General features: G+C 59.6%; 2 non-coding genes across 2 annotated transcripts; both read left to right on the top strand.

Moving 5' to 3' along the window:
• Positions 1-6,488: 6,488 nt before the first annotated feature.
• Positions 6,489-6,607, top strand: LOC131873861 (5S ribosomal RNA). Its single transcript, XR_009371747.1, has one exon. It is a non-coding gene; the product is annotated as a 5S ribosomal RNA (ribosomal RNA).
• A 7,136-nt stretch (positions 6,608-13,743) lies between these two features.
• LOC131873763 (5S ribosomal RNA) lies at positions 13,744-13,862 on the top strand. The gene has a single exon (XR_009371662.1). It is a non-coding gene; the product is annotated as a 5S ribosomal RNA (ribosomal RNA).
• Positions 13,863-17,390: the final 3,528 nt, after the last annotated feature.

The raw sequence follows: 17,390 nt of genomic DNA, 5'->3' as shown, positions 1-17,390 counted from the left end.
ATCGGAACTCTTTCTTTTGCATAGCCGACATGGAGTTGGTGTTTCGCACAGCCGACTTAATTCATTTCATCGGCGGGGCCAATATGTTTTATTTCTTTGGCGGGGGCCGACATGGGACTTGGCCGATGTTCTTCTTAGCGCGACTTAACTCATATGAGTCCGGACCTATATGGGCACTAATTTTTCATTGGCGGGATTTCTTTTGGGCCGGCCCTATCCGCCCAACGGCTCTTTTATTTGGGTCCGACCCTCCCGTATATAAGATGAGCGGGATGCTCATTCTTGGCAATCGGAATCGGAAGCAGAGGCAGAAAGCGATCGAGCATTCGGCAGCGAGCAGACGAGCAGACAGATGCGAGTTTTCGGCGTCGCAAGTCTGAGTGCAAACATTGCAGCGAGGGACTTTATTGCTCAGGCGAGCATTGGGGTCTTGTGACTTGGCGATCTGGCACCTCGGGGAGCTAACTGGTTCTCCTCTCGAGCGAGCCGATCCCAGTCTGAGTCGAAGAGACTCTTTGTAACTTGTCCGAGTCAGATTGGCTGGCTGGGCAAACCATTTGGGGGCGACCGGTATTTCTCAATACCGAGTTCTATCCAGCATTGTAATCTTTGAGGATAATAATAAAGGATATGGGCACCTCGCCCCACCTTTGAATGTTGTGTTGTCTATTTTATTCCGCATTGCATCCTGTATCCTTTTATGCATTCTGGGAGCAAGTCGATCTGTAATTTCATTGTGCATTCCGCTTTAGTGCAATATTGGAAGGGACAAGGCGTAGGCCGGAGGTCTCTGACCTTGAACGGATCCGAGTCGGGTCGGGACTTGTCAGTGCCGCACAGGCTTAACTCCCAAAGCCCGTGACATCCCCTATATAAGTTATTTGTCCGATTCTCAAGCAGCCGAAGTCTGGTCATCGAATCGGGTCAAAGACCACAACTTCCGACTTTACCCACAATGCAAGTCATCGAATCGAACATCGGCCCCCGAGTCGGACTCCATGCGTATGTCAGGTCATCGGACCCAAATTCCGCCTTCCTGTGCATGGCGGGCCATCAACATCAACTCGGTCATCGGACCCAAATTCTGCCTTTCTACGCAGGGCACGCATTCAACTCGGTCATCGAACCCAAATTCCGCCTTCCTGCGCAGGGCAGGTCATCGGACACAAATTCCGACCTCGCGAGTATGCCTACGTATCGAATCGGTCATCGGACCCAACTTCTGACTTCATCCATACCGTAGGGTCTTTGAGGTTGGCGCGGTGCGCTCAACCCGGGGAGTCAACCCATCGAAGCATACACCTCCCCTATATAAGCTATTTGTCCGATTCCCACACCTGTGTAGTTTGCACCTCCAACCAAGACATCGACCCCAACTTCCGAACTTGACTGCAACGACGGCACCAGCGCCTTGGTGCGCACCTTGCGACGCACAGTGCCAACATTCGCCTTCCTGCACATGGCAGGTCATCGCACCCAAATTCCGACCTCCTGTACATGCCTACTAATCGAATCGGTCATCAGACCCAACTTCCGACTTTATCCATATAGTAGGGTCTTTGAGGTTGGTGCGGTGCGCTCAACCCGGGGAGTCGACCCATCGAAGCATACACCTCCCCTATATAAGCTATTTGTCCGATTCCCACACCTGTGTTTTGCACCTCCAACCAAGACATCGACCCCAACTTCCGAACTCGACTGCAATGACGGCACCAGCGCCTTGGTGCGCACCTTGCGACGCACAGTGCCAACATTCGCCTTCCTGCACATGGCAGGTCATCGCACCCAAATTCTGACCTCCTGTGCATGCCTACTAATCGAATCGGTCATCGGACCCAACTTTCGACTTTATCCATATAGTAGGGTCTTTGAGGTTGGCGCGGTGCGCTCAACCCGGGGAGTCGACCCATCGAAGCATACACCTCCCCTATATAAGCTATTTGTCCGATTCCCACACCTGTGTAGTTTGTACCTCCAATCAGGACATCGACCCCAACTTCCGAACTCACCTCCAACGACGGAACCAGCGCCTTGGTGCGCACCTTGCAACGCACAGTGCCAACATTCGCCTTCCTGCACATGGCAGGTCATCGGACCCAAATTCCGACCTCGCCAGTATTCCTACATATCGAATCGGTCATCGGACCCAACTTCCGACTTCATCCATACCGTAGGGTCTTTGAGGTTGGCACGGTGCGCTCAACCAGGGGAGTCGACCCAACGAAGCATACACCTCCCCTATATAAGCTATTTGTCCGATTCCCACACCTGTGTAGTTTGCACCTCTGATCAGGACATCGACCCCAACTTCCGAACTCGACTAAAAAGACCGCACCAGCGCCTTGGTGTGCACCTTGCAACGCACAGTGCCAACATTCGCCTTCCTGCACATGGCAGGTCATCGGACCCAAATTCCGACCTCATGAGCATACCTACTAATCGAATCGGTCATCGGACCCAACTTCCGACTTCATCCATACAGTAGGGTCTTTGAGGTTGGCACGGTGCGCTCAACCTGGGGAGTCGACCCATCGAAGCATACACCTCCCCTATATAAGCTATTTGTCCGATTCCCACACCTGTGTAGTTTGCACCTCTACTCAGGACATCGACCCCAACTTCCGAACTCCCCTGCAAAGACCGAACCAGCGCCTTGGTGTGCACCAAAAGTGCGCACCAAAAGTGCGCACTTTTGGAGGGCACTTTTGTGCGCTCCAAAGGTGCGCACTTTTGGAGGGCACTTTTGTGCGCTCCAAAGGTGCGCACTTTTGGAGGGCACTTTTTGGAGGGCACTTTTGTGCGCTCCAAAGGTGCGCACTTTTGGAGGGCACTTTTGTGCGCTCCAAAGGTGCGCACTTTTGGAGGGCACTTTTTGGAGGGCACTTTTGTGCGCTCCAAAGGTGCGCACTTTTGGAGGGCACTTTTCGTGCGCTCCAAAGGTGCACACCTAGGTGAGCACCTTCGACCACACCTTGTAGCACACCAAACTCTGACTTTCGACTTCATCCGCAATGCAAGGTCTTTGAGGTTGGCGCAATGTGCACAACCAAGGGAGTCGACCCATCAAACCCAACACCTCCCCTATATAAGCTATTTGTCTGATTCTCATACATGCGTAGCCTGCAGGAGCAATTAGGACATCGACCCCAACTTTCGGCTTCTAAACGAAAACAAGGTCTTTGAGGTTGGTGTAATGCGAACAACTAGGGGAGTCAACCCATCAAACCCAACACCTCCCTTATATAAGCTATTTGTCTGATTCTCATACATGTGTAGTCTACAGGAGCAATTAGGACATCGACCCCAACTTTTGACTTCTTAACAAAAACAAGGTCTTTGAGGTTGACGTAATGCGCACAACCAGGGGAGTCGACCCATCAAACCCAACACCTCCCCTATATAAGCTATTTGTCCGATTCTCATACATGTGTAGCCTGCAGGAGCCATTAGGACATTGACCCCAACTTTTGACTTCTTAACAAAAACAAGGTCTTTGAGGTTGGCGTAATGCGCACAACCAAGGGAGTTGACCCATCAAACCCAACACCTCCCCTATATAAGCTATTTGTCTGATTCTCATACATGTGTAGCTTGCAACAACAATTAGGACATCAGCCCCAACTTCTGAATTTGTCTGTGTTGACCGCACCAAAGGTGCACGCCTTGGTGCTCACCAAAATCCGACTTCCGACTTCTTCTGCAATGCGGGGTCTTTGAGGTTGGCGCAGTGCGCACAACCAGGGGAGTCAACCCACCGAACTTAACACCTCCCCTATATAAGCTATTTGTCTGATTCTCATACATGCGTAGTCTGCAGCAATGATTAGGACATCCACCCCAACTTTCGACTTCTTAAACAAGACAGGGTATTTGAAGTTGGTGCAGTGCACACAACCAGGGGAGTCGACCCATCAAACGCAACACCTCCCCTATATAAAGCTATTTGTCCGATTCTCATACGTGTAGTCTGCAGCAACGATTAGGACGTCGACCCCAACTTCCGAATTCGTTTGCATTGACTGCACCAAAGGTGCGCGCCTTGGTGTGCACCCTGGAGTGCACTTTGGTGCTCACCTCGGTGCACACTTTGGTGTGCACCTCGGTGTGCACCAAAGGTGCACACCAAAGGTGTACACTTTGGAGCGCACCACATAGGGTCTTTGAGAGGTTGGCGCAGTGCGCACACCAAGGTGGGTGTTGAGGTACGTGCCGAGGTGGGTGGGTGCTAGGGTGCGCTCCATGGTGGGTGCCAGGGTGGGTGCGTGCTAGGGTGGATTCCAAAGAGGGTCATAGGGTGGGTGCCAAGGTGGGTTGGTGATATGGTGGGTTCAAAGGTGGGTACTAGGGTGGGTTCCAAGGTGGGTCACAAGTTGGGTGCCAGGATGCGTGGGTGTTGGGTTGGGTGCCAAGGTGGGCTCCTGCGTGGGTGGGTTTCAAGGTGGACGCGAGGGCGGGTGCCAAGGTGGGTAACAAGTTGGGTGTTAGGATGGGTGAGTGCTAGAGTGGGTGCCAAGGTGGGTGGGTGCTAAGGTGGATGCCAAGGTGGTTCACAGGGTGGGTGGGTTCTAGGGTGAGTTCCAAGGTGGGTCACAGGTTCAGTGCTAGGGTGGATGTCAAGGCGGGTGTCGAGGTGCCTGGGTGCTAGGGTGTGGATGCCAATGTGGGTCATAGGGTGGGTACTAGGGTGGGCTGCAATGTGGATGCCAAGGTGGGTAACATGCTCGGTGGGTTCTAAATTGGGTGCCAGGGTGGGTGTGCACCCACCTTGCCCGAGGTGGGTGCCAAGGTGCCAGTGTGGGTGGGTGCTAAGGTGGATGCCAAGGTGGGTGAGAAGGTGGGTGATAGGTTGAGTGGTAGGATGGGTGGGTGCCAAGATGGGTCACAGGGTGGGTGCAAGGGTGGGTAGGTGCAAGGGTGGGTGTCAGGGTGGGTGGGTGCTAGGTTGGGTTCCAAGGTGGGTGCGAGGGTGAGTGTCGAGGTGGGTCACAGGTTAGGTGCTATGATGGGTGAGTGCTAGGGTGCAAAGGTGCCAGGGTGGGTGCTAGGATGGGTCGATGCTAGGGTGAGTGGCAAGGTGGGTGCCGAGGTGGGTGCCAAGTTGGGTTCCAAGGTGGGTGCCAAGTGGGCGACTGCTATGGTGGATGCCAAGGTGGGTCACAGGGTGGATGCCAAGTTGCTAGGTTAGGTTAAAAGGTGGGTGCCAACGTGGGTGCTAGGGTGCGTGGGTCAGCGGGTGTGTCACAACGTGGGTGCCAGGATGGGTGTGCACCCACACTGGCCAAGACGGGTGCGAGGTTGGGTTCCAAGGCCGGTCACAGGCTGGGTGCTAGCATGGGTGGGTGCCAAGGTGGGCACCAGGGTGGGTGTGCACCCACCCTGGCCAAGGTGGGTCACGGGGTGGGTGGCAAGTAGCCAAGTTGCGTGCCAAGGTGGGTGTCGGGGTGGGTGCCAAGGATGCAAGGTGGGTGCCAAGGAACCAAGGTGGGTGTCTGGGTGGGTGCCGAGGTGGGAGCCAGGGTGGGTCCCAAGGTGAGTTCAAAGGTGGGTGCCAGGGTCAAGGTGAGTTCCAATGTGGGTTCCAAGGTGCCAGGGTCAGGGTGAGTGCCAATGTGGGTTCAAAGGTGCTAAGTTGGGTGCGAGGTTGGGTGCCAGGGTGGGTGGGTGCCAAGGTGTGCTAGGTGGAAGCCCGGGTGGGTCGGCATCCCATGGGTGTCGAGTTGGGTGCCTAATGGGTGCTTCTTGTCAAGTTTTAGTCGTCGGGACTCATTTCGAGCCTTAGAGGTCGTTTCTTGTCCGGTTTCCCTGTCTTCGACCTGGGAACCCAATTTTGGTCCTCGGGTCCCATTTTTTTTCGTCTCGCATCCCCCTTTTGGCCTGTGGCCTTTTCGGGGTCGATTCTCGTTTTGTGCATCAGAGCATGTTTCTTCTCCTAAAACCCAATATTTGTTTCTTAAGTCTCGGAACACATTTTTGTTCTCGTGGACCCATCATGGGTCTTGGAACGCATTTGTGGTCCTTGGGTCCCATTTTGCATCCCAAAACTTGTTTTTGGTGCTTGATCCCTATTTTGGGTGCCCACCTTGCACCAAGTGCGCACCCGGGGCAAACCGAGCGCCTTGGTGCACCGGGGCAAGATCGAGCGTGCACCCGAGGCGGCTCGAACATGCACCAAGGTGCACTCGGCCCACATGTGAGCGCAGGTCATTGCGCCCGAGGTGGTGTGTGGGCACCGCGTTGCAGATGGGACACTGCACGCACTTGGGCGGGTCGGGTGCGCACACGACGCCCCATCCCGGTGCACGCACGTAGGCCGACCCGGGTGCACACCCGACACCCTAGCAAGGTGCGCGCACCCAGGCAGGGCTCACACTTGGCGAACGGGGCGCACTTGGCGAGGGAGGGTGTGCACCTCGACGGGGGTGGGTGGCCGGGGTGGATTCGCACGTGGGTCGCGGTTTGCTAAGTACACACTGCGACAAGCTCATAACGGGTGCGATCATACCAGCGTTAGTGCACCAGATCCCATCAGAACTCCGCAGTTAAGCGCACTTGGGCCGGAGTAGTACTGGGATGGGTGACCTCCCGGGAAGTCCCGGTGTTGCACCCTTTTTTAGTTTTTCGCCGGGCGTCGCAATGCTATTTGAATTAACCTTTTGCCCGTTTGCGTTCTCGTCGGGGCCGGGCCGGGCCGGGGTGCGGTGCCCGCACTACCGCGCGCGCGGGGGCGACACCGAGCGCGCACCCGAGGCGCCCCGAGCACACAGGCCACGGTGCAACCCGGGCATTGTGCGCGCACCCCGGTGCGCCCGAGGTGCTGCGTGCGCACCCAGGTGAAATCGGTGTGCACCTCGGCCAGTGCGCGCTCGGTCGAGTCGCGCACGTTGGCCAAGGTGCACGGTGATGTTTCTTACTCTAAGGTTCCACACCAGACGCCCAGGAGAGGTGAGCGAAGCTGGGCAGGGCCGGGTGCACGCCCGGGGCAGGTGCACGCAGCTGGAGAGAGATTTGGAGCGCACCAGAGGTGCGCACCTTGGAGCACACTTCGGAGCGCACCAATGATGCGCTCCATTCAAAAGTTTCCTAAAGAGGCAAAAAAAGTTGAGATTATAGAATTTCCCACTTGAGAGATTGTAAAAAAAAAAAATTTAAATGAAGGAAACGCGGGTGCCAAGGTGTGCGCGCCCGGGTGTGCAGCCCAGCCAAGGTGTGCGCACCAAGGCGCCCACCCTAGCGAAGGTGCACGCAAGGTGCGCACCCGAGGCAAACCGGACAATTAACCAAACTTTCGACTTCGTACGCACCTGCGCACCTTGGAGCGCACTTTGGAGCGCTCCTTGGTGCGCACCAATCTTGGGCACCTCGGAGTGCACCATGGCGGCCACCAAGGTGCGCACCCGGGGCAAACTGAGCTCCGACTTCGTGCGCACCTTGGAGCGCACGAAAGGTGCGCACCATGGCGCCCACCAAGGTGTGCACATCAAGGTGCGCACCCTGGCGAAGGTGCGCACCCGGGGCAAACCGAGCTCCGACTTCGTGCGCACCTCGGAGCGCACAAAAGGTGCGCAACCCAGCCAAGGTGTGCGCACCCCGGGCAAACCGAGCTCCGAATCGTGCGCACCAGAGGTGCACGCCATCGTGCGCACCTTAGAGCACACTTCGGAGCCCTCCTTGGTGCGCACCGATGTTGCGCACCTCGGAGCGTACCCGGGGAAAACAATGCAATTAACCCAACTTTTGACTTCGTGCGCACCTCGGAGCACACCGAGGTGCGCACCTTTGATGCGCTGCCTTCACCAATTTCCAGAAAAGGCAAAAAAACATTGAGAAGGTGTGCGCACCGAGGTGCCCACCCTGGCGAAGGTGCACGCGAGGTGCGCACCCCGGGCAAACTGGGCTCCGACTTCGTGCACGCCATGCTGCGCACCTTGGAGCACACTTCGGAGTGCTCAATGGTGCCCAACCCAGCCAAGGTGCCCACCGCGGCGAAGGTGCACGCGAGCTGCGCACCCGGGGCAAACCGGGCTCCGACTTCGTGCACGCCGCACCTTGGAGCACACTTCGGAGCGCTCCTTGGTGCGCACCATGGTGCCCACCAGGGCGCGCAACCCAGCCGCGGTGCCCACCCCGACGAAGGTGCACGCGAGGTGCGCACCCGGGGCAAACCGGGCTCCGACTTCGTGCATGCCATGGTGCCCACTGCGGCGAAGGTGCGCACCCGGGGCAAACCGGGCTCCGACTTCGTGCACGCCGCACCTTGGAGAACACTTCGGAGCGCTCCTTGGTGCGCACCATGGTGCCCACCAGGGCGGACCCGGGGCAAACCGGGCTCCGACTTCGTGCACGCCGCAACTTGGAGCACACTTCGGAGCGCTCCTTGGTCCGCACCATGGTGCCCACCAGGGCGCGCAACCCAGCCGAGGTGCCCACCCCGGCGAAGGTGCACGCGAGGTGCGCACCCGGGGCAAACCGGGCTCCGACTTCGTGCACGCCGCACCTTGGAGCACACTTCGGAGCGCTCCTTGGTGCACACCATGGTGCCCACCAGGGCACACCCGGGGCAAACCGGGCTCCGACTTCGTGCACGCCGCACCTTGGAGCACACTTCGGAGCACTCCTTGGTATGCACCATGGTGCCCACCAGGGCGCGCAACCCAGCCGAGGTGCCCACCCCGGCGAAGGTGCACGCGAGGTGCGCACCCGGGGCAAACCGGGCTCTGAATTCGTGCACGCCATGGTGCCCACCGCGGCGAAGGTGCACGCGAGGTGCGCACCCGAGGCAAACCGGGCTCCGACTTCGTGCACGCCGCACCTTGGAGCACACTTTGGAGCGCTCGTTGGTGCGCACCAAGGTGCCCACCAGGGCGCGCAACCCAGCCAAGGTGCCCACCCCGGCGAAGGTGCACGCGAGGTGCGCACCCGGGGCAAACCGGGCTCCGACTTCGTGCACGCCATGGTGCCCACCGCGGCGAAGGTGCACGCGAGGTGCGCACCCGGGGCAAACCGGGCTCCGATTTCGTGCACGCCGCACCTTGGAGCACACTTCGGAGCGCTCCTTGGTGCGCACCATGGTGCCCACCAGGGCGCACCCGAGGCAAACCGGGCTCCGACTTCGTGCACGCCGCACCTTGAAGCACACTTCGGAGCGCTCCTTGGTGCGCACCATGGTGCCCACCAGGGCGCGCAACCCAGCCGAGGTGCCCACCCCGGCGAAGGTGCACGCGAGGTGCGCACCCGAGGCAAACCGGGCTCCGACTTCGTGCATGCCGCACCTTGGAGCACACTTCGGAGCGCACATTGGTGCGCACCGTGGTGCCCACCAGGGCGCGCAACCCAGCCGAGGTGCCCACCCCGGCGAAGGTGCACGCGAGGTGCGCACCTGGGGCAAACCGAGCTCCGGCTTCGTGCACGCCATGGTGCCCACCACAGCAAAGGTGCACGCGAGGTGCGCACCCGGGGCAAACCGGGCTCCGACTTCGTGCACGCCGCACGTTGGAGCACACTTCGGAGCGCTCCTTGGTGCGCACCATGGTTCCCACCAGGGCGCGCAACCCAGCCGAGGTGCCCACCCCGGCGAAGGTGCACGCAAGGTGCGCACCCGGGGCAAACTGGGCTCCGACTTCGTGCACGCCGCACCTTGGAGCACACATCGGGGCGCTCCCGGGTTCGCACCAGCGTTGCGCACCGTGGTGGGCACCTCGGAGCACACCAAGGTGGGCAGCGAGGTGCGCACCTTTGATGCGATGCCTTCACTAATTTCCATAAAAGGCAAAAAAAAATGAGATTTTAAAATTTTCGTTTTGAAAGATAGTGAAAAAAAGGGAATGCTGGTGCCATCTTGAGCCCGCCCTTGTGCGCAGCCCAGCCAAGGTGTGCGCGCCAGGGCAATTGACCCAGCTTCCAACTTCGCGCGCGCCAGGGTGGGAGCGCACCCAACAACCGGGCCTGGGAAGAGCCAATGCAAGAAACCCCACCAAACGCTCTGACAAAAAAAGAGGGGGCGCTCCAGTAACCCCGCTTCGGAGCGCACCCGGGGCAAACCCAGCCAAGGTGCCCACCCCGGCCAAGGTGCAGGCGAGGTGCGCACCCGGGGCAAACCGGGATCTGACAACGTGCACGTCGCACCTTGGAGCACACTTCGTAGCGCTCCCGGGTGCACATCGTGGTGGGCACCTCAGAGCACACCAAGGTGGGCAGCCAGGTGCGCACCTTTGATGCGCTGCCTTCACTAATTTCCAGAAAAGGCAAAAAAAAAGGAGATTTTAAAATTTCCGTTTTGAAAGATAGTGAAAAAAACGGAACGCGGGTGCCATCTTGAGCCCGCCCTGGTGCGCAGCCCAGGTAAGGTGCCCACCCTGGCAAAGGTGCGCACCCAGGCAATTAACCCTACTTCCGACTCCGTGCGCGCCAGGGTGGCAACCGGGCCTGGGAAGAGCCAATGCGAGAAACCCCACCAAACACTCCGACAAAAAAAGAGGGGGCGCTCCAATAACCCCGCTTCGGAGCGCAGCCGGGGCAAACCCAGCCAAGGTGCCCACCCCGATGAAGGTGCACGCGAGGTGCGCACCCGGGGCAAACCGGGCTCCGACAACGTGCACGCAGCACCTTGGAGCACACTTCGAAGCACTCCCGGGTGCCCACCGGCGTTGCGCACCGTGGTGGGCAGCGAGGTGCGCACCTTTGATGCGTTGCCTTCACTAATTTCCAGAAAAGGCAAAAGAAAATGAGATTTTAAAATTTCCGTTTTGAAAGATAGTGAAAAAAACGGAACGCGGGTGCCATCTTGAGCCCGCCCTGGTGCGCAGCCCAGGCAAGGCGTGCGCACCAAGGTGCCCACCCTGGCGAAGGTGCGCACCCGGGCAATTAACCCTACTTCCGACTTCGTGCGCGTCAGGGTGGGTGCGCACCCAACAACCGGGCCTGGGAAGAGCCAATGCGAGAAACCCCACCAAACGCTCCGACAAAAAAAGAGCGGGCGCTCCAATAACCCCGCTTCGGAGCGCACCCGGGGAAAACCGGGCTCCGACTTCGTGCACGCCGCACCTTGGAGCACACTTCGAAGCGCTCCTTGGTGCGCACCATGGTGCCCACCAGGGCGCGCAACCCAGCCAAGGTGTGCACACCAAGGTGCGCACCCGGGGCAAACCGGGCTCCGACTTCGTGCACGCCACACCTTGGAGCACAGATCGGGGCGCTCCCGGGTTCGCACCAGCGTTGCGCACTGTGGTGGGCACCTCGGAGCACACCAAGGTGGGCAGCGAGGTGCGCACCTTTGATGCGCTGCCTTCACTAATTTCCAAAAAAGGCAAAAAAAAACTAGATTTTAAAATTTCCGTTTTGAAAGATAGTGAAAAAAACGGAACGCGGGTGCCATCTTGAGCCCGCCCTGGTGCGCAGCCCAGGCAAGGTGTACGTACCAAGGTGAACACCCTGGCGAAGGTGCGCACCCGGGGCAAACCGGGATCCGACTTCGTGCACGGCATGGTGCCCACCAAGGATTGCAACCCAGCCAAGGTGCCCACCGCGGCGAAGGTGCACGCGAGGTGCGCACCCGAGGTGCACACCCGGGGCAAACCGGGCTCCGACTTCGTGCAGGCCGCACCTTGGAGCACACTTCGGAGCGCACCATGGTGCCCACCAGGGCGCGCAACCCAGCCAAGGTCTGCACACCAAGGTGCCCACCCCGGCGAAGGTGCACGCGAGGTGCGCACCCGGGGCAAACCGGGCTCCGAATTCGTGCACGCCGCACCTTGGAGCACACATCGGAGCGCTCCCAGGTTCGCACCAGCGTTGCGCATCTTTGATGCGCTGCCTTCACTAATTTCCAGAAAAGGCAAAAAAAAATGAGATTTTAAAATTTCCGTTTTGAAAGATAGTGAAAAAAATGGAACGCGGGTGCCATCTTGAGCCCTTCCTGGTGCGCAGCCCAGGCAAGTTGTGCACACCAAGGTGCCCACCCTGGCGGAGGTGCGCGCCCGGGGCAAACCGGGCTCCGACTTCGTGCACTGCATGGTGCCCACCAAGGCGCGCAACCCAGCCAAGGTGCCCACCACGGCGAAGGTGCACGCGAGGTGCACACCCCGGGCAAATCGGGCTCCGACTTCGTGCACGCCGCACCTTGGAGCACACTTCAGAGTGCTCCTTGGTGCGCACCATGGTGCCCACCAGGGCGCGCAACCCAGCCAAGGTCTGCACACCAAGGTGCCCACCCCGGCGAAGGTGCAGGCGAGGTGCGCACCCGGGGCAAACCGGGCTCGGACTTCGTGCACGCCGCACCTTGGAGCACACATCGGAGCGCTCCCGGGTTCGCACCAGCATTGCGCACCTTTGATGCGCTGCCTTCACTAATTTCCAGAAAAGGCAAAAAAAAAATAAAAATGAGATTTTAAAATTTCCGTTTTGAAAGATAGTGAAAAAAACGGAACGCCGGTGCCATCTTGAGCCCGCCCTGGTGCGCAGCCCAGGCAAGTTGTGCGCACCAAGGTGCCCACCCTGGCCAAGGTGGGTCACGGGGTGGGTCCTAGGGTGGGTAACGGGGTGGGTACTAAGGTGCGTGCCAAGGTGGGTCATGGGGTGGGTGCCAAGGTGGGCACCAGGGTGGGTGTGCACCAACCCTAGCCAGGGTAGGTCACGGGGTGGTTGTCGGGGTGGGCGTCAAGGAGCCAAGGTGGGTGGCAAGTAGCCAAGTTGCGTGCCAAGGTGGGTGTCGGGGTGGGTGCCAAGGATCCAAGGTGGGTGCCAAGGAACCAAGGTGGGTGTCTGGGTGGGTGCCAGGGTGGGTCCCAAGGTGAGTGCAAAGGTGGGTGCCAGGGTCGAGGTGAGTGCCAATGTGGGTTCCAAGGTGCCAGGGTCAGGGTGAGTGCCAATGTGGGTTCAAAGGTGCTAAGTTGGGTGCGAGGTTGGGTGCCAGGGTGGGTGGGTGCCAAGGTGTGCTAGGTGGAAGCCCGGGTGGGTCGGCATCCCATGGGTGTCAAGTTGGGTGCCTGATGGGTGCTTCTTGTCAAGTTTTAGTCGTCGGGACTCATTTCGAGCCTTAGAGGTCGTTTCTTGTCCGGTTGCCCTGTCTTCGACCTGGGAACCCAATTTTGGTCCTCGGGTCCCATTTTTTTTGGTCTCGCATCCCACTTTTGGCCTGTGGCCTTTTCGGGGTCAATTCTCGTTTTGGGCATCAGAGCATGTTTCTTCTCCTAAAACCCAATATTTGTTTCTTAAGTCTCGGAACACATTTTTGTTCTCGTGGACCCATCATGGGTCTTGGAACGCATTTGTGGTCCTTGGGTCCCATTTTGCATCCCGAAACTTGTTTTTGGTGCTTGATCCCTATTTTGGGTGCCCACCTTGCACCAAGTGCGCACCCGGGGCAAACCGAGCGCCTTGGTGCACCGGGGCAAGATCGAGCGTGCACCCGACGCACCCCGAACATGCACCACGGTGCACTCAGCCCACATGTGAGCGCAGGTCGTTGCGCCCGAGGTGGTGTGTGGGCACCGCGTTGCAGACGGGACACTCCACGCACTTGGGCGGGTCGGGTGCGCACACGACGCCCCGTCCCGGTGCACGCACGTAGGCGGACCCGGGTGCACACCCGACGCCCTAGCAAGGTGCGCGCACCCGGGCAGGGCTCACACTTGGCGAACGGGGCGCACTTGGCGAGGGAGGGTGTGCACCTCGACGGGGGTGGGTGGCCGGGGTGGATTCGCACGTGGGTCGCGGTTTGCTAAGTACACACTGCGACAAGCTCATAACGGGTGCGATCATACCAGCGTTAGTGCACCGGATCCCATCAGAACTCCGCAGTTAAGCGCGCTTGGGCCGGAGTAGTACTGGGATGGGTGACCTCCCGGGAAGTCCCGGTGTTGCACCCTTTTTTAGTTTTTCGCCGGGCGTCGCAATGCTATTTGAATTAACCTTTTGCCCGTTTGCGTTCTCGTCGGGGCCGGGCCGGGCCGGGGTGCGGTGCCCGCACTACCGCGCGCGCGGGGGCGACACCGAGCGCGCACCCGAGGCGCCCCGAGCACATAGGCCACGGTGCAACCCGGGCGTTGTGTGCGCACCCCGGTGCGCCCGAGGTGCTGCGCGCGCACCTAGGTGAAATCGGTGTGCACCTCGGCCAGTGCGCGCTCAGTCGAGTCGCGCACGTTGGCCAAGGTGCACGGTGATGTTTCTTACTCTAAGGTTCCGCACCAGACGCCCGGGACAGGTGAGCGAAGCTGGGCGGGGCCGGGTGCGCGCCCGGGGCAGGTGCACGCAGCTGGAGAGAGCTTTGGAGCGCACCAGAGGTGCGCACCTTGGAGCACACTTCGGAGCGCACCAATGATGCGCTCCATTCAAAAGTTTCCTGAAGAGGCAAAAAAAGTTGAGATTATAGAATTTCCCACTTGAGAGATTGTAAAAAAAAAAAATTTAAATGAAGGAAACGCGGGTGCCAAGGTGTGCGCGCCCGGGTGCGCAGCCCAGCCAAGGTGTGCGCACCAAGGCGCCCACCCTGGCGAAGGTGCACGCAAGGTGCGCACCGAGGCAAACCGGACAATTAACCCAACTTTCGACTTCGCGCGCACCTGCGCACCTTGGAGCGCACTTCGGAGCGCTCCTTGGTGCGCACCAATCTTGGGCACCTCGGAGTGCACCATGATGCCCACCAAGGTGCGCACCCGGGGCAAACCGAGCTCCGACTTCGTGCGCACCTTGGAGCACACGAAAGGTGCGCACCATGGCGCCCACCAAGGTGTCCGCACCCAGGCGAAGGTGTGCACCCGGGGCAAACCAAGCTCCGACTTCGTGCGCACCTCGGAGCGCACAAAAGGTGCGCAACCCAGCCAAGGTGTGCGCACCCCGGGCAAACCGAGCTCCGAATCGTGCGCACCAGAGGTGCACGCCATCGTGCGCACCTTGGAGCACACTTCGGAGCCCTCCTTGGTGCGCACCGATGTTGCGCACCTCGGAGCGCACCTGGGGAAAACAATGCAATTAACCCGACTTTCGACTTCGTGCGCACCTCGGAGCACACCGAGGTGCGCACCTTTGATGCGCTGCCTTCACCAATTTCCAGAAAAGGCAAAAAAACATTGAGAAGGTGTGCGCACCGAGGTGCCCACCCTGGCGAAGGTGCACGCGAGGTGCGCACCCGGGGCAAACTGGGCCCCGACTTCGTGCACGCCATGTTGCGCACCTTGGAGCACACTTCGGAGCGCTCAATGGTGCCCAACCCAGCCAAGGTGCCCACCGCGGCGAAGGTGCACGCGAGCTGCGCACCCTGGGCAAACCGGGCTCCGACTTCGTGCACGCCGCACCTTGGAGCACACTTCGGAGCGCTCCTTGGTGCGCACCATGGTGCCCACTAGGGCGCACAACCCAGCCGCGGTGCCCACCCCGGCGAAGGTGCACGCGAGGTGCGCACCCGGGGCAAACCGGGCTCCGACTTCGTGCACGCCGCACCTTGGAGCACACTTCAGAGCGCTCCTTGGTGCGCAGCATGGTGCCCACCAGGGCGCACAACCCAGCCGAGGTGCCCACCCCGGCGAAGGTGCACGCGAGGTGCGCACCCGGGGCAAACCGGGCTTCGACTTCGTGCACGCCGCACCTTGGAGGACACATCGAGGCGCTCCCGGGTTCGCACCAGCGTTGCGCACCGTGGTGGGCACCTCGGAGCACACCAAGGTGGGCAGCGAGGTGCGCACCTTTGATGCGATGCCTTCACTAATTTCCATAAAAGGCAAAAAAAAATGAGATTTTAAAATTTCCGTTTTGAAAGATAGTGAAAAAAAGGGAATGCTGGTGCCATCTTGAGCCCGCCCTGGTGCGCAGCCCAGCCAAGGTGTGCGCACCAAGGTGCGCGCCCGGGCAATTGACCCAGCTTCCAACTTCGTGCGCACCAGGGTGGGAGCGCACCCAACAACCGGGCCTGGGAAGAGCCAATGCGAGAAACCCCACCAAACGCTCTGACAAAAAAAGAGGGGGCGCTCCAGTAACCCCGCTTCGGAGCGCACCCGGGGCAAACCCAGCCAAGGTGCCCACCCCGGCCAAGGTGCAGGCGAGGTGCGCACCCGGGGCAAACCGGGCTCCGACAACGTGCACGTCGCACCTTGGAGCACACTTCGTAGTGCTCCCGGGTGCGCACCATGGTGGGCACCTCAGAGCACACCAAGGTGGGCAGCCAGGTGCGCACCTTTGATGCGCTGCCTTCACTAATTTCCAGAAAAGGCAAAAAAAAAGGAGATTTTAAAGTTTCCGTTTTGAAAGATAGTGAAAAAAACGGAACGCGGGTGCCATCTTGAGCCCACCCTGGTGCGCAGCCCAGGCAAGGTTTACGCACCAAGGTGCCCACCCTGGCGGAGGTGCGCACCCGGGGCAAACCGGGCTCCGACTTCATGCACGCCGCACCTTGAAGCACACTTCAGAGCGCTCCTTGGTGCGCACCATGGTGCCCGCCAGGGCGCGCAACCCAGCCAAGGTCTGCACACCAAGGTGCCCACCCCGGCGAAGGTGCACGCGAGGTGTGCACCCGGGGCAAACCGGGCTCCGACTTTGTGCACGCCGCACCTTGGAGCACACATCGGAGCGGTCCCGGGTTCGCACCAGCGTTGCGCACCTTTGATGCACTGCCTTCACTAATTTCCGGAAAAGGCAAAAATAAATGAGATTTTAAAATTTCCGTTTTGAAAGATAGTGAAAAAAACAAAACATGAGTGCCATCTTGAGCCTGCCCTGGTGCGCAGCCCAGGCAAGTTGTGCGCCCACCCTGGCGAAGGTGCGCACCCTGGGCAAACCGGGCAATTAACCCAACTTCCGACTTTGTGCACGCCAGGGTGGGTGCGCACCCAACAACCGGGCCTGGGAAGCCCCAATGCGAGAAACCCCACTTTGGAGCGCACCAGAAACCCCACTAGACGCTTGGGCAAAAATGTAATGCGCACCCGAAGCCCCTACCCAGAAATCCCCACTTCGGACATGGGGAGCTGCAACGGTAAAAAGCCTCACTAAACTCTCGGACGGAAAGGTGGCTCGAGGGTAATGCCCGAAACCCCACTTCCACTTCCGCTCTTCGGAGCCCCGCCCAGCACTTGGACGAAAAAAATGTGGCACATGGGTTGCCGAGCTTGGCACCCGGATGAGAAACCCCTCTTCGGAGCCCCGCCCGGCACTTGGACAAAAAAAATGCAACCCCCGGATGAGAAACCCCTCCTCGAAGCCCCACCCAGCACTTGGACGAAAAAAATGCGGCCCAAGGGTTGCCCAGCTTGGCCCCTGGATGAGAAACCCCTCTTCGAAGCCCCGCCCAACACTTGGACAAAAAAAATGCGGCCCAAGGGTTTTGCCCAGCTCGGCCCCCGGATGAGAAACCCCTCTTCGGAGCCCCGCCCAGCACTTGGACGAAAAAAATGCGGCCCCCAGAT

This window comes from Cryptomeria japonica, chromosome 2, assembly GCF_030272615.1.
Source record: "Cryptomeria japonica chromosome 2, Sugi_1.0, whole genome shotgun sequence".
In the NCBI taxonomy this organism is placed as follows: Eukaryota; Viridiplantae; Streptophyta; class Pinopsida; order Cupressales; family Cupressaceae; genus Cryptomeria; species Cryptomeria japonica.
This window is presented reverse-complemented; position numbering and strand designations above follow the sequence as displayed.